This window comes from Macrotis lagotis, chromosome 7, assembly GCF_037893015.1.
Source record: "Macrotis lagotis isolate mMagLag1 chromosome 7, bilby.v1.9.chrom.fasta, whole genome shotgun sequence".
In the NCBI taxonomy this organism is placed as follows: Eukaryota; Metazoa; Chordata; class Mammalia; order Peramelemorphia; family Peramelidae; genus Macrotis; species Macrotis lagotis.
In genome coordinates, this window is record NC_133664.1 from 148,126,634 (window position 1) to 148,144,595 (window position 17,962).

Here is a 17,962-nt window from a genome sequence, read left to right on the forward strand (position 1 = left end):
TAAGGTAAAACTTCAGAATTCTTTTGTCCAACTCTATGCCAATAAATTTGACAAGCTAAGTGAAATTGATGAATATTTACATAAATAAAAGTTGCCCAGATTAAATGGACAGAAAAAGAAATTCAACAAGCTATTATTGAACTCCCTAAGAAAAAATCACCAAGGCCAGACAGATTCAAATATAAATTCTATCAAACATTTAAGGAACAATTAGTTCCAATTCTATATAAACTATTTGGAAGAATAGGGGAAGATGGAAATCTGCCTAACTCTTTCTATTATACCAATATTGTTCTGATACCTAAACCAGGAAGAGTTAAAACAGAGAAAGAAAATTGTAAACCTATCTCCCTGATGAATATAGGTGAGAAATTTTTAAATAAAATTTTAGCAAAACAATTACAACAAGTTATCACTAGGATAATACATTATGATTAAATAGAATTTATCCCAGAAATAGAAGCTTGGTTCAATATTAGGAAAACTGTTAGTATAATTAATTATATCAATAACATACCTTTTGCAAATCATATAATCATATCAATAGATGCTGAAAAAGCTTTTGACAAAATACAGCACCCATTCCTGCTAAAAACATTAGAGAGTGCCTAAATAAATGGATTGTTTCTCAGAATAATAAGCAGTATCTATCTAAAACCATCAACAAACATTATATGCAACAGGGTTAGGCTTGAAGCATTCCCAATAAGATCAGGGGTGAAAAAAGAATGCCCATTATCACAACTACCATTCAATATTTTATAAGAAATGGTAGTAGCAGCAATAAGAGAACAAAATGAAATTGAAGGAATATGAATAGGGAAGGAGGAGACAAAGCTCTCACTCTTTGCAGATGACATGATGGTATACCTAGAGAATACCAAAAAAATCATTGCAAAATTTGCTAGAAATAATTAGCAACTTTAGCAAAGTCATAGGATATAAAATAAAGCCTCATAAATCCTTAACATTTCTATATTTGACTAGCAAGATATAGCAAAAAAGAGCTGGAAAGAGAAATCCCATTCAAAGTAACCTCAGACACTATAAAATACCTGGGATTGTACCTGCCAAGGTAGTCTCAAAGCCTTTTTGAAAACAATTACAAAACACTACTCACACAAATCAAATCGGATTTAAATACCTGGGAAATCATCAACTATTCAATGATAGGTAGAGATAATATAATAAAAATGTCAATTCTACTTAAACTAAATTACTTGTTTAGTGCCCTACCAATCAAAATTCCAAAAAATTACTTTAATGAGCTAGAAAAAATTGCAAGTATATTTATATGGAGAAATAAAAAGTCTAGAATTTCCAGGGATTTAGTAAAAAAAGTGCAAAAGAAGGTAGCTTAGTCTTACCATATCTAAAATTATATTATAAACCATCAATCATTAAAACTGTCTGATATTGGCTAGGATGTAGTGTGGTGGATCAGGGGAACAGACTAGGTGTAATATCAGGAAATGATTATAGTAATTTGCTCTTTAATAAACCCAGAGTCCAGCTTTGGAGGTAAAAACTCATTGATAAAAATTGTTGGGAAATCTGGAAGCTACTATGGAAGAAACTTCAATTACACCAACACCTCACACCCTGTTCCAAGATAAGATCCAAATGGATACAGGATTGAGACATAAAAAACAAAATTATAAACAAACTAGAAATTCAAGCAGTAGTTTACCTGTCAGATCTATGGAAAGGAAAGCAGTTTATGACCATGGGAGAATTAACGGACATCATTAAACACAAAATAGATAATTTTGACTACATTAAATTAAAAAGCTTTTGCATAGGCAAAACCACTGTAACCATGATTGAAAGAAATGCAGCAAATTGGGAAACTAATTTTTCATCTAATATTTCTGACAAAGAACTCATTTCTAAAATTTACAAAGAACAGAGTTTTTTCAAAAAAAAACCAAGCCATTCCCAGGCTGACAAATAGCCAAATGATATGCAAAGGAATTTTACAGATAAGGAAAACAAAACTATCCATAACCATAGGAAAAATAGTTTTAATCCATTACTTATCAGAGAAATGCAAATTAAAGTATCTCTGAGGTACCACATCACACCTCTCAGACTGATCAATATGACCAGAAAGGACAATGATCAATGATGGAAGGGATGTAGGAAATTTGGTACACTAATACATTATTGTTGGAGCTGTAAACTCACCCAGTCTTCCAATCTTTCTTGAGAGCAATCTGGAATTTGCCCAAAAGATTAAAAATATAATGTGCATACCTTTTGATCCAGCAATAACACTTTGGGGTATATAACCTGAAGAGAATATGAAAAGGGGCATAAATATCTCTTGAACAACAATATTCATAGCAGTCCTTTTTGTGGTAGCAAAGAATTGGAAATTAAGTGAATGTCCTTCAATTGGGGAACGGCTTAATAAACTGTGGTATATGTATATCATGGAACACTATAGTTTTATTAGAAACCAGGAGGAATGGGAATTCAGTGAATCCAGAAAGGATCTGCATGAACTGAAGCTGAATGAGTTGAGCAGAAGCAGAAAAACATTGTACATCCCAACAGCAACATGGGTGTGATGATCAAACCTATGGACTTGCTCATTCCTCCACTGCAACAACCAGGGACAAATGTGGGCTATCTGCAATGGAGAATACCCTCTATATCCAAAGAAAGAATTGTGGTGTTTGAAAAAATACAGATTATTACCTTTGATTTAGAAAAAAAATTGTTATTTTATTATAAAATTTTACTATCTCATACTTTACTTTTCTTCCTTAATGATATGATTTATATCTCATGACATTCAACTGAGATCATACTATGGAAACAATATAAATTATGTCTAACAGAATGCCTTCTGTGGGGTTTGAGGGGGAGAGAAGCAATAATTGGGTGGAAAATTGTAAAACTCAAAGTAAATAAAATCTTTCTAAAAAAAAATAATAGGGACTTCCGGCCAAGATGGCAGAGAGAAAACAGACACAATTCTAAAGTCTCCTCATCTTTCCCCATCTATCATATGAAACAAACCTCTTAACAGAAATCTGACCCCCCCCAAAAAAAACAAAAGAAAAGCCAGAAGAAAGAACATCTAACTCAGGATTTGCCGGCTTCAGCTTTGGGTAAGTTCCAGCAGGTAAATCTGGCCCTAGAGGACTGATCAGCCCCAGATCAGCCAGATTAACAGCTGAATTGGAAATGGGGAGTCTGAGGGCCTGGAAGAGGGACCTGCTGGATCAGTGGTGGGGATAGATGGTGGAGGTTTTAGTGAACTAGAGAGCAGAGGCACTGGTGTTGGTGCTGATCCTCTGGAGTTTGCCGACAAGACTGGGGGGAGACATCCAGTGCAGGAGAGCTGCAGACACCATCCTTGGGCTCCTCAAGTCTGAGGAACTCTGATTCCAAGCCTCCATTGCCTCTGAAGCCCCTTCCCAGAAAAATAAAAAACATAATCACAGACTACTATGCCTCAGGCAAATGTGTCTGAGTAGAAAAACCAGCCCAGCTGGCAATAGGGAGAGGAATGACCTCACTCCATTGTAAAGCCCACCATTGATTGAAGGCAAAAAGATTCAATATCTTCAACCCCTCCCTTCAAGCTAAGGGAGAAGGCCTCAATCAAGGTCACAGACACACCAGAGAAAGCAGCCTGCACCTCCTACTGGCCAGCCAGAGAAATTGCACTCAATGAGTAAAGCCTCTATAGATCCCTACACCAAACCCTTGTGAACAAGCCCCTCCCCAACTCAAGGTCTTAGGAAAATGAAGAAGGGTCAGTGGTTGTGGATCCATAGAAAAATTATTCAAATGAAATACCTTGAGAGATTCCTAGAACTTTTGAGGAGAATATGATCTTGTCTCCAGTACAGAAAGACTCCCATGAAGAAATAAGAAGTTTAAAAATCAATTGTAAAATTTGGCAAAAGAAACGCAAGAGAAGATTAATACCTTGCAACAAGAAAAGTAATCCTTAGAAAATACAATTGGAAAAGTATAAATTGAGAATAAATCTCTCAGATACTCAACTGGGCAAATGCAAAAAGAAAATAATTCTCTCAAAACCTCATTGGTCAAATGAAAAGCTCTTTCTAAAGTAGAATTGACAAATTCAAAAATGAATTGCAAGAGGTTAATGAAGAAAACTCCTCCCTAAAAAAAAAAGAATGGAGTCTGCATAAACTATTAACTTCATGAGACAGCTGTCAAACAAAATAAAAAAGCAGAAAAAAATAGAAGAAAATGTAAAATACCTCATCAGCAAAACCACTGACCTCAAGAATAGGTCAGGAAGGGGAAACCTGAAAATTATTGGACTTCCTGAAAATATTGAAGAGAAAAAAGAAAGCCAGGACTTAATATTACAGAATCTAGTGATGGAAAATTGCCCTGATATCATGGAACCAGAGGGCAAAGTACTTATTGAAAGAGTTCATCAATCCCCTCCAGAAAGACATCCTAAAATGTAAACAGCAAGGAATGTTGTGGCCAAATTTCAGAAATATCAGATAAAAGAGAAAATCCTGCAAGCAACTAGAAAGAAACAATTTAAATATCAAGGAGCCACAGTAAGGATTATGCAGGACCTGGCTGCATCAGCATTAAGGGATTGAAGGGCCAGGAAGGAGATATTTCAAAGAGCAAGGGAGCTTGGAATTCAGCCAAGAATCTACTATACTGCAGAGCTGAGCCTTCTCTTCCAGGGAAGAAAGATGGATATTTAATGAAATGGGGGGGCAGTAAAAAATAAAACTGCTATCCAACAAGTTGAAATTGGCTATAAGCCAGTATTGGGAAAACAATTCTCATAAATCTTGAGAATTGTAACTCTAACAGAGAGAATATACCTAGCCAGAAGTGATGGACATTCATGACCTATCCATGAGACTGCTATCCACCTATCCATGAGACTGCTATCCAGTGGGATTAAACTGGCTTTAACCCCACTTTGGAGAAAGACTCTAATAACTCAAGAATTTTAAATCTAGGTGCAGCTAGTTGGAGCAATGAGTAGAGCACCAGCCTTGGAGCCAGGAGTACCTGTGTTCAAATACTCAGACACTCAATAATTACCTAGCTGTGTGGCCTTGGGCAAGCCACTTAACCCCATTGCCTTGAAAAATATAAAAAAAATAAGAATTTTAACTCTATTAGATAGAATGTACTAAGCTAGAAGTGACAGATACTCAGAATTTTCTATGACTCAGAATGATTTTTACAAGCACTACCTCATTAAAAATGGTGACAGGAAGGAGACAGGATGAGGGAGGGGATTGAAAGGGGGTAAATCTCATTACATTAAGAGGTACAAAATACCTATGGTAATAGAGGGGAAGAAGGGCAGAGATGAAATCACCTGAAACTTCTTCTTGTCAGAGTTGGCTTAAAGTCAACTTACACGTAAATTAGTTAACTTAAAAAGCATCTAACCTTTCAAGTATTAAAAGGGGAAAAGGGGAGTGAGGATGGATAAAAGGAGGGGGTGGGGGAAAATGAGAACTAAAAAAGGAAGGGAAGGGAAAAGGGGAAAAGGGAAAGGGGAAAGAAAAGGAAGGGAGTGATATAGGAGGGCAAACACACTGAAGGGGATGATGTTCAGACACAAAATACTGGAATATGGATAAAGGGGGGCAAGGAGGAAAAAACAGAGGGAAGAGAGCATGGAGGGCAATAAAGAATTAGTAATTCTAACTTCGAATGTGAATGGGATGAACTCTCCCTTAAAATGTAAGCAAATAGCAGAGTGGATTAAAAACCAGAACCCTACAAAATGCTGCTTACAAGAAACTCATCTGAAGCAGAGAGAGACATATAGAGTAAAAGTAAAAGGTTGGAGAAAAATATATTTTGCTTTGACTGAAGTGGAAAAAAAGCAGTGACAGCAATCCTTATTGCAGGCAAAGCAGCTGTAAAAATAGATATCATTAAAAGAGATAAGGTAGGAAACTTTATACTCCCAAAAGTTACCATAAACAATAAAGTTATTTCAATACTGAATATGTATGCACCCGATGGGATAGCTTTCAATTTTTTAAAGGAGAAGCTGAAAGAACTACAGGAAGACATAGAAAGCAAATCTCTACTAGTTGGAGACCTCAATCTCCTGCTCTCAGATTGCTCTACATCATTAATTATTAGAGAACTGCAACTCAAAGCTTCTCTGAGGTACCACCTCACACCTCTCAGACTGGCCAATATGACCAGGAAGGATAATCATTGTTGGAAGGGTTGTGGGAAATCTGGGAGAATATTACACTGTTAGTGGAACTGTGAACTCATCCAACCTTTCTGGAGAGAAATTTGAATTACGCCCAAAGGGCAACAAAAATGAGCATACCCTTTTGTCTAGCAACACCACTACTGGGTCTATTCCCTGATGAGATTATGAAAAAAAAGGCAAAAATATCACTTGTACCAAAATATTCATAGCAGCCCTGTTTGTGGTGGCAAAGAATTGGAAATCAAGTAAATGTCCTCCTTCAATTGAGGAATGGCTTAGCAAACTGTGATATACATATTTCATGGTACACTATTGTTCTATTAGAAACCAGGAGGGACAAGAATTCAGGGAAGTGTAGTAGGATTTGCATGAACTGATGCTGAGTGAGATAAGTAGAACCAGAAAAACATTGTACACCCTATCAGCAACATGGGGATGATGTTCAACCTTGATGGACTTGCTCATTCCATCAGTTAAACAACAAGGGAAAATTTTGAGCTGTGTGTAATGGAAAATACCATCTGTCCAGATAAAGAGCCCAGGAGTTTGAACAAAGTTCAAGAACTATTCCCTTTAATTTAGGGGAAAAACAGTTATCTTATTGTCTGATCTTGTTATCTCTTATACTTTTTGTTTCTTCTTTAAGAATGCAATTTCTCTCTCAACACACTCAATTTGGATCAATGTACAACGTGGAAGCAAAAGAAAGACTGACAGATTGCTTTCCATGGGGGGTAGGGGGAGGTAGGATTGGGAGGAAAATTGTAAAACTCAAATAAAATCTTTAAGAAAACAAAGAATAATGTCTGTAATTACCAAAAATATAATCCATAGGATCACAAAAGAATCCAAAAAAATAATTGTATATTGTCAAGTATTTTTTTAAAATACATATGTATGTTAAATCATTTTATACTTACTTCTATTAATCAATTCTTCCTCTGGATTAAGATAGTATTTTTCTCCATGTGTTCTTTGTAGTTAATTTAGGCATTTTATAATAGTCAAAATGATTTATTGTTCAAAATAATATTGCTGCTATTTTATCAAGTGTTCTCTTGGTTCTTATTTCAAGTTATTTCTTTATGATTAAATGCATTTTATGCTAAAAAATTATATATTTACTTGGAAAAAAGAAAATGAATTAAATTCAGCATGAAAGTAAAATTAACCATCTAAAAAAGGACACACAAAAGTTAAGTGATGAAAAGAAAATTCTTAAAATTAGAATTGGTTAAATAGAATTCAATGAAACTATGAGACTTTAAGATTGCAGCAAAAAATGCAAAAAGCCTGAAAAAAAGTGAAGAAAATTAAAACTAGTTTTTTTAGTGTTAACATGACTGGAAAATAGATCTAGGAGTTGATGAATTGTAGAATTTCTCAAAGAGCTAGATAAAAAATAATATGACAAACATCTTGCAGGACTTTATCAGTAGAAACTATCCAAATATGATAAAGCAAGAGGACATAATAGTCATTGAAAGAATACACAGAACTCCTCCAGGATAAAAGATAGAATGGAGCTATATATAGAATTAATATTCTTAATTGCCAATGTGAATGAGATGAATTGTCCTATTAAAAGGAAGCAGAAAACAGAATCCATTAAAAACCATAATTCTACAATATGTTGCTTACAAGAAACACAGGTGAAGCAAAGAGATACACACAAGGTACAGATAAAACACTAGAGCAAAATATCTTATGTTTCAACTGAAGAAAAGTATGGATAACTATCCTAATCTCATAAAGTAAAAGCAAAATTTGATGTCATTAAAAGGATAAGTAAGGAAAGTTCACCTTCTTAAAAGCACAATAGGTAATAATGCAATATCAGTATTAACCACACAGGTACCTAGTGGTATAGCATCCAATTTCTTAGAGGAAAAACTGAATGAGTTATAAGAAAGCATAGACTACAAAAGTTTAATAATAGGGTACCTCAAACTTCCTCTGTCAGAACTAGACACATCTAACCACAAAATGAACAATGAGAAAATTAAGGTTATGAATGAAATTTTCAATAACTTAGATATGGTAAACCTCTGGAAAAAAAACAAGGTGGATAGAAAGGTAAATACATTTTTGTTTTCTGTACAGGCACACAACTCAAAATTCACTATGTACTAGGGCATAAAAACCTTACCATCAAGTGAAGAAAAAAAATAAAAATGCATGCTTTTCAGATCATGATGCAATAAAAATTAAATGTCCAAATGAGTCATGGAAAGATAAAAGAATAATTAACTGGAAATTAAATAACTTAGTTTTAAATAATGAGTGGATCAAGCAGTAAAACATAGGAATAATGAATGATTACATCCAAAATGATAACAATGAGATATCATACCAAAATTTATGGGATGTAGCCAAGGCAGTTTTTAAGAGAAATTTTATATCTCTAAATACTTATATGAATAAAATTGAGAAAGAGGAGATCAATTAATTGGGCATGCAACTGAAAAAGGTAGAAAAAGAGCAAATTAAACTGTCCAAATCTACTAGAACAAGAAAGAGACTCCAGCATAAAAATTGAAAGGGTTGTAATAGTCAGATTTAAGAACTGTCACACAAAGGAGAGAATACTGCAAGCAGCAAAAAGTAAAAGCAAAAAGAAAGCAATTCAAGAAAGCAATTCAAATACAAAGGAAATAAAATCAGACTCACACAGGACCTATCAACCTCAACACTGATGAATTGGAAGAAATGGAATAGCGTATTTTTCAGAGTGCAAAGGACCTAGGATTGCCACTGAAAATGTACTACCCTGCAAATTTCAGCATATATTGTCAGGGGAAAAGATGGATGTTAAGTGAAATAGAGGGCTTCCAGAATTCCCTGACTAGAACTGATCAGAGAATCCAATCACAGATACACAAAAAGTTGCATAACAAAACAAAAGCAAAATGTAAATGAAAAGAGGAAGGAAAAAACAAAACAAACCATCAACTTAAATACAATGTGAAAAGAGAAGTTATAAAACTTCTAAGTCTTTAGCAATTTATTTCTTTTACAATAATTAAAGGGTAGAATGTATTTGAAGAGAATGAACCTAAAGGATATGGGTATAATTGGATCTTATCACTCCACTGAAGAGGTCCAAGTTGACATCACAATGCTTGAGATACAAAGCACTGAAGAAAACCAGGGATGTTAACTTTAAACTTAGGTGTATCATTATCCTGTTGTGCTTAGCACCTTGTCCAATGAGGGCATCATTAACTGCAAGGTCCTTAGTCAGTGTCTCTGTAACTTACAGTCATTTGTAAAGTTTTCAGGTGAGACTTCCAGAGTCTCCTAGTACTTAGAGATCTTTAAGATTCTTGCACTTAATTAGATCAGGGACTGATGCAACCTGTGCTTCACTCAGCAAAGGATTAAATACCCTGGATGTGGGTGGGGCAAAGTGGGACAGAGAATATGTCTTCCTTCACTTAAGAAGATGTTAAAGTCACCTGGGTGAAGATGGGTAAGGGGTAAGGTAGGAGAGAGTATAGGTCTTCTTTCACTTGACAAGGGCTTAAGTACCCTGGGATAGGGGGTGGGGTTAAAGTGTGAAATAAAATAGGCCTGTTTCAATTAACAAGGGATTTAATAACTTGATTGCAGTTGGAGGAAGGGGAGGGTGGTAATGTGTGAGAAAATATACCTGGGGAAGGCCACAAATAGTTAAAGAAATCATATGACTTTGGATGATACTTTGGCTCATGAGGAGGATTATGGGTACTTAAAAGATACTTGAAAAGGGGATTATATAAAAAATGAATATAATTATAATTTGATGCAATTTGAGTCATTGCTGCTTATCAAGCAAACAAAAAAAATCTGTGATACCTTGATAACAATATGAGCTTATCAAGTAGTCAAATAATCAAATTGTGATTGATGATACCTGATTAATAGTAATAGAAAGTAAAAAAAAAACTACAGGAAGAAGCACAGTGATTTATAATTTAGGCAGAAATAAGGGAGAATGTGAATGCTGAATAAATTATATTCAATAGATTTAGCCAAGAGAGAGAATTACATATAATCCCCCTTGGGTTTAAAAATCTAACAGAGGGGGGAGGGGAGGGACTAGGAAAGGAAACGATAAGTGAAGAAAGGACTGATAAAAAGGGAAGATGAAGGTATAAGTAAATATAAACTGAAAACTCAATTTTAAAAGAAAAATTCAAGGGGAATGTGTCAAAATATATTGGTGAGGGGGAATAAGAGAAAAGGAAAGAGAAAAATACAAGTTATGAAACATACATGGAGGGAAATAGATGCGGGTAGCTGTCCTGAGAATTAGTAATCTTAATTGTAAATGTTAATGGGATGAACTGTCCCATAAAAAGGAAGTGAATAGCAGAATGGATTAAAAACCAGAATCTTACAATATATTGTTTACAAGAAACATATTTGAAGTAGAGAGCTACAATAAAGGTAAAAATTTGAAGCAAAATATATTATGCCTCAGCTAAAGTTAAAAAATATGAGAAAGCGATCCTGATCTCAGGCAAAGTAAAAGTAAATAAGGGAGGAACTACATCCTAAAAGGCACCATTGGAAATGAAGCTACATGATTACTAAACATGTATATACCTAGTACTATAGCATTCAATGCTTAGAGGAAAACATGAGTGAATTACAAGGAGACATAGGCAGCAAAATTTTAATAGTGGAAGACTTCAATTTCCCTCTCTCAGTACTAGATAAATCTAACAACAAAATACAGCAAGAAGTTAAGAAGGTGAATGAAATCTTGGAAAGCTTAGATATCATAGACCTTTGGAAAAAACTTATTGGGGATTGAAAATAATGTACATTTTTCTCAGCAGTACATGGCACCTACATCAAAATTTACCATGTACTAGGGCACCAAAACCTTATAATCAAACACAGAAAGGAAGAAATAATAAATACACACTTCTCAGACCATGATGCAATAAAAATTTTATCTAATAATGGGTCTTGGAAAATTAAAGCAAGAACTAATCTGAAATTATATAACTTCATCTAAAATAATAGGTGGATCAAACAACAAATAATAGGAATAATCAATAATTAAATCCAAGAAAATGATAAGAGTGAGACATCATACCAAAATTTATTGGATGCAATGAAGACAATTTTGAGGCTTAACTTTATATCTCTAAATTCCTATATGAATAAATAGAGAAAGAGTAGGTCAATGAATTGGGTATGAAACTAAAAAACTAGAAAAACAACAAATTAAAAATCCCCAGCTAATTCCCAAATAAGAAATTATGAAAATCAAGAAAGAGATTAATAAAATTGAAAGCAAGAAAACAATTGATCTCATAAACAAAACTAAGAATTTGTATTATGAAAAATTCAATAAAATACAGAAACCTTTGGTTAATCTAATTAGTAAAAGAAAGAAAATAACCAAATTACCAGTATCAAAAATGAAAAGGATAAATTAACCACCAATGAGGAAAAAATTAAAGAGATAATTCATAGCTGCTTTCCTGTACTGTATGACATAAATTTGATAACCTGAGTGAAATGACTGAATTTTAACAAAAATGAAAACTGCCCAAATTAACAGGAAAATAAGAAATTGAAGATTCCCAATTAAATATTTAATTAGACATACTGAAAGAGATTAATTAATTTGAAAGCATGCAAATAATTGATATAATAAATTAAACTAGGATTATTTCGAGGTCTGTTAATTAATTTAAGGAATAGTGCCTTATATCTAATTCTGGTACCCATTTTCCCCTTATATTTGTACAGCACGTGAGATGTAACTCTATACTTGGTTTTTGCTTTACTATCTTCCACTTTTTTCCAACAATATTTGTAAACTAGTGAGTGCTTTTCCCAGAAACTAATGTCTTTTGTTTTTTCAAATAGTAGATTTCAGTTGTCATTTACTACTGTTTCTTTAATACCCATTCTAATCCATTGATGCATTATGCTATTTCTTAAGTAATATCAGGCAGTTATTTTTCCCACCACAATTTTTACATTTATTTCCTATTAGATATTATATTAAGTATAGAAGAAAATGTAATATTGTAAAGGCAAGAAAAACACTTATTCACCCTATAAAGCAGTGCACAGAAAATGAAGTGGGGCAGGGAGGGGAAAGGAGGGGAGTGAAATGAGGCATAAGCCTAAGTGATGATCAATGGCCTGCACATTTACCCACTTTCTTTGTTAACCCTTTTAGTATTGTTAACGGCTTTCTTATTTTCCTTTCGTGAATCAGCTCTTTCTTCAGATAAGCACATGATGGACATGGCTGGGCAACACTGGGTAAGGAGATGAAAGCAGCCTAAAATACTGAACAACTAAAGCAAACAGACAAAGGCAAAACATTATACTCTGGAAGCTCTCGATTCTGTTGCTGGGAAGGGAGGCCCCATCCCTAGGAAGTCTTGGCGCTTTCCTTCTCCTGTTCAATGGTTTCCTGGGAAGGAAGAGTGTTTTTCTCATCTGTGTTGGTCTTTTCAGCTTATTCTTGTCAAATTTCTCCACTTCGGAGAGGTTAGGTTTGTCACACATTTTGGCTGGCTTGCTGCGTGCCCAGCACGCCCACTGCCGCCACTGCCGCTGCTGCTGCTGCCGCTGCTGTACCGCCTCGGAGCTTCTGGAAGAGTCAGCTCGCACTAGACAGGATTCGCAGAGGAGGGAATCAGGCAGTTTTAATGAATGTCACTTTATAAAACAGTTTTAGATCTGGTAGAGCAAAGTCACCTTCCTTTACACTTTATTTTTCATCACTCTCCTTGTTATTCTTAACATTTTCTTGTTGCAGATGAATTTTGTTACTGTTTTTCAAGCTATAAAATAGTTGTATGGTAGCTTGATTGGTATGGCACTGAATAAGTAATTTTATTTGCGTCTAAATTGTCATCTTTATTTTATTATCTCCACATAATCATGATCAATTGACATTTTTCCAATTGTTTTGATTTGACTTTTTGTGAAAAATGCTTTGTAATTATATTCATGCTGTATCTGAGTTTGTCTTGGTAAGTAAATTCCCTAGTACTTAATGTTGTCCACAATTACGTTAAATGTACTTTCTCTTTCTATCTCTTGCCCTTGGGTTTCATTGTTCATAAATAGAAATACTGATAATCTATGTAGATTTAAGATATTGCTGCTATAGTGCATTTGCTAATTGTTTCAATTAGTTTTTGTTGTTGTTGTTTTGTTTTTTAGGTTTTTTTTTGCAAGGCAATGGGGTTAAAAGTACCTTGACCAAGGCCACACAGTTAGATAATTATTAAGCGTCTGAGGCTCTTGGTTTTGAGCTCAGGTACTCCTGATTCCAGGGTCAGTGCTCTACCCATTGTGGCACCTAGCTGCCCTTTCATGTAGTTTTTAAGATGTTTTTCTCTGGTTCTCTACATTATACCATCATACCATCTACAAAGAGTGAAATATTTGCTTTCCCATTTCCACCTCTGATTCCTTCAGTTTCTTTTTCTTTTCTTGTTGTTAAAAGTAATATTTCTAATATATCCTTTTTTCAGCCCTTATTTTATCAGAAATGCTCCAACATTATCCCCATTCCCTATAATATTTGTTGATGGTTTCATACAAATACTGCTTATGATTTTAAGGAAAACTCCACTTATTTCTCTATTTACTAGTGGTTTTTAAGAGGAATGGCTTTTGTATTTTGTCAAAGCATGTTTCAGCATTTAATGGGAAAATCATATCATTTCTTTTGGTTTTCTTATTGATATGCACAATTATGTTGCATGTTTTCCTAATATTGAAACATCTTTTTCTACCTAGTATAAATCCTACCTGATCATTGTTTATTATCCTAGTAATAATTTGCTGTAACCCCTTTGCTGTAATTTTATTTAAGATTTTTGCATCAATGCTCATTAGGGAGATTGGTCAATAATTTTCTTTGTTGTGGTTCTTCTTGATTTAGGTATCAGCACCAAATTGGTGTCATAAAAGAAATTTGGCTGAACTCCTCTTAATTTTAAAAATTGTTTATGTAGATTTGGAATGACTTGTTCCTTAAGTGTTTGCTAGAACTCATTTGTCATTCCATCTGAAACTTTAGACTTTTTCTATTTTTTTCTTTCCCCCCTTTTTTCTTTATTAAAGATTTTATTTGAGTTTAAAATTTTTGCCTTAATCTTACTTCCTCCCCCCACCACAAAAGGCAATTTGTCAGTCTTTACATTGTTTCCATGGTATACATTGATCCAAATTGAATGTGATGAGAGAGAAATCATATCCTTAAGGAAGAAAGATAAAGTATAAGAGATAGCAAGACCAGACAATAAGATATCGTATAATTTTTTCTTAAAGGCAAAAGTCCTTGGTCTTTGTACAAACTCCACAGCTATTTCTCCATTGCAGAGAGTCCCAAATTTTCTCTGTTTGTTGCACTGATAGAATGAGTGAGTCATTCAAGGTTGATCATTGCCTCCATGTTGCTGTTAGGGTGTACAGTGTTTTTCTGGTTCTGCTCATCTCACTCAGCATCAGTTCATGTAAATCCATGCAGTTTAGACCAACACTTCACACCCTATACCAAGATAAGATCCAAATTCCCATCACTCCTGGTTTCTAATAGAACAATAGTGTTGCATGATGTATACCACAGTTTTATAAGTCATTCCCCAAATGAAGGACATTAACATAATTTCCAATTCTTTGCCACCACAAACAAGGCTACTATGAATATTTTTGTACAAGTGATGTACCCTTTTTCCATCATCTCTTCAGGATACAGACCCAGTAGTGGTATCGCTGGATCAAAGTGTATTCATATTTTTGTTGCCTTTTCGGGGTAGTTCCAAATTTCTCTCCAGAAAGGTTGGATGAGTTCACCGCTCCACTGAAAATAATAGTGTCCCCTATTTCCCACAATCCTTCCAACAATGATCATTATCCTTTCTGGTCATATTGGGCAGACTGAGAGGTGTGAGGTGGTACCTCAGAGAAGCTTTAATTTGCATTTCTCTAATAAGTAATGATTTAGAGCAATTTTTCCAATGATTATGAATTGCGTCGATCTCCTCATCTGTAAATAGCATTTGTATATTCTTTTACCATTTTTTAATTGGGGAGTGGCTTTTTTGTTCTAAAAATTTGTCTCAGTTCTCTGTATATTTTAGAAATGAGTCATTTGTCAGAAACATTAGTTGTAAAGATTGTTTCCCAGTTTAATACGTTTCTTTTGATCTTGGTTGTAGTGGTTTTGTCTGTGCAAAATTTTTTAATTTGAAGTAATCTAAATCATCTATTTTGTTTTTAGTGATATTCTCCCTCTCTTCCTTAGTCATAGACTGCTTCCCTTTCCATAGATCAAACAGAGTCCTTGATATTCTAATTTGGTTATCGTATTATTTTTATGTCCAAATCCTGTATTTATTTGGATATGGTGTGAAGTGGTGGTCTAAACTGTTTCTTCCATAGTAAGTTCCAATTTTCTCATCAGTTTTTACACAAAAGAGAGAGCTTTTTTTTCCCAAAAGAGACACTCTTTGGGTTTCTCAAACAGCAGGTTACTATAATTGTTTCCTGCTATTGCACCTAGTCTATTCCACTGGTCCACCACTCTATTTCTTATCCAATGCCAGACAGTTTTTGATACTTTATAATATAATTTTAGATCAGGCAGGGCTAAGCCACTTTCTTTTGCACTTTATTCATTAAATGCCTGAAAATTCTTGACATTTTATTTCTTCATATGAATTCTCTTTCAACTATTTCTTACTCGTTAAAGTAATTTTTTGGACTTTTGATTAGCAGGCCACTAAACAGGTAGAATTGTCATTTTTATTATATTAGCTCTACCTATCCACGAGCAGTTGATGTTTGCCCAGTTATTTAAATCTGATTTAATTTGTGTGAGATGTGTTTTACAATTGTTTTCAAAAACTTTCTGAGTCAGCCTTGGCAAATAGATTGCCAGGTATTTTATATTGTCTGAGGTTACTTTGAATGTGATTTCTCTTTCTAACTATTCCTAACTTGCTTATTATATACAGGAAAGTTGAGGATTCATAAGGGTTTATTTTATATCCGGCAATTTTGCTAAAATTTCTAATTCTTTTGAATAGTTTTTCGGATGATTTCTTGGGTTTCTATAGGTATATCATCATGTCATCTGCAAAGAGTGAGTGTTTTGTTTCTTCCTTCCCAGTTCTAATTCCTTCAATGTCTTTTTCTTCTCTAATTGCTGATGTTAACATTTCTAATATGATACTGAATAATAGTGGTGATAATGGGTATCAGTGTTTCACCACTGATCTTATTGGGAATGCCTCTAGTCTCTCCCTGTTGATTATAATGCTTCTTGTTGGTTTCAGATAGATACTGCTTATTATTCTAAGGAACAGTCCATTTATTCCTTCATTCTTTAGTGATTTTCGTAGGAATGGGTGCTGTATTTTGGCAAAAGTTTTTTCAGCATCTATTGATATGATCATATAATTTCTGATAGGTTTCTTTTTTGATATAATTGATTATACTAAGTTTTCCTACTAATGAACCAACCCTGCATTCCAGGAATAAATCCTACTTGTGCAAAATTTATTATCCTATTTATGACTTCTTGTATTCCTCTTGCTAAGATTTTATTTAAGATTTTTGCATCATTATTCATCAGGGAGAGAGGTCTATAATTTTCTTTCTCTGTTTTAACTCTCCTTGGTTTAGGTATCAGCACCATATTGGTTTCATAGAAAGAGTTCAGCAGAATTCCATCTTCCCCTATATTTAGTTTATATAGAATTGGAACTAATTGTTCCTTAATTGTTTGGTTGAATTCACTTGTGAATCCATCGGGCCCTGGAGATTTTTTTCTTAGGGAGTTCAATGATGGCTTGTTGAATTTCTCTTCTGAAATAAGGCTATTTAGATCTTTAATCTCATTTCTATTTAACTTGGGCAACTTATATTTTTGTAAATATTCATCCATTTCACTTACATTGTCAAATTTATTGGATAGTGTTGGGCACACTAATTTCAAATTATTACTTTAATTTCCTGCTCATTGGTTGTGAATTCACCTTTTTCATTTATGATACTAGCAATTTGATTTTCTTCTTGATTTTTTTTAAATTAAATTGTCCAGAGTTTTATCAATTTTATTGTTTTTTCATAAAACCAACTTTAGGTTTTATTTATTAGTTCCATAGTTCTCCTTTCAATATTATTAATTACTCATTTAACTTTTTGAATTTCTAATTTGATATTTAGTTGGGGATTTTTAATTTGCTCTTTCTCCAGTTTTTAGTTGCATATTCAGTTCATTGATTTCCCCTTTATCTAATTTATTCATGTAAGCATTTAAAGACATACTATGTTCCCTGATAGCTTGTTTGAGTTAATCCCATAGGTTTTGTTTCATTGTCATTATCTAGGATAAAATAATTAATTCTTTCTATAATTTGTTGTTTGACCCACTCATTTATTAAAATGAGGTTATTCAGTTTCCAATTATTTCTTGGTCTATATCTCTCTGGCCCAATATTGCATATGAGTTTTCTTGCATTGTGATCTGAGAAAGATGTATCCACTATTTCTGCCTTTCTGCAGTTGATAATTAGGTTTTTTTGACCTAGTACCACGTGAATTTTTGTATAAGTGCCATGTACTGCAGAGAAAAAGTTATATTCCTTTCTATCCCCATTCAATTGTCTCCATAGGTCTATCATATCTAGTTTTTCAAACAATTTATTTATCTCCTTAACTTCTTTCTTGTTTATTTTATGATTCGATTTATCTAGATCTGAGAGTGGG

General features: G+C 33.9%; 1 pseudogene; it reads right to left on the reverse strand.

Moving 5' to 3' along the window:
- Positions 1–12,227: 12,227 nt before the first annotated feature.
- On the reverse strand, positions 12,228–12,739 carry LOC141493872 (thymosin beta-15A homolog; annotated as a pseudogene).
- Positions 12,740–17,962: the final 5,223 nt, after the last annotated feature.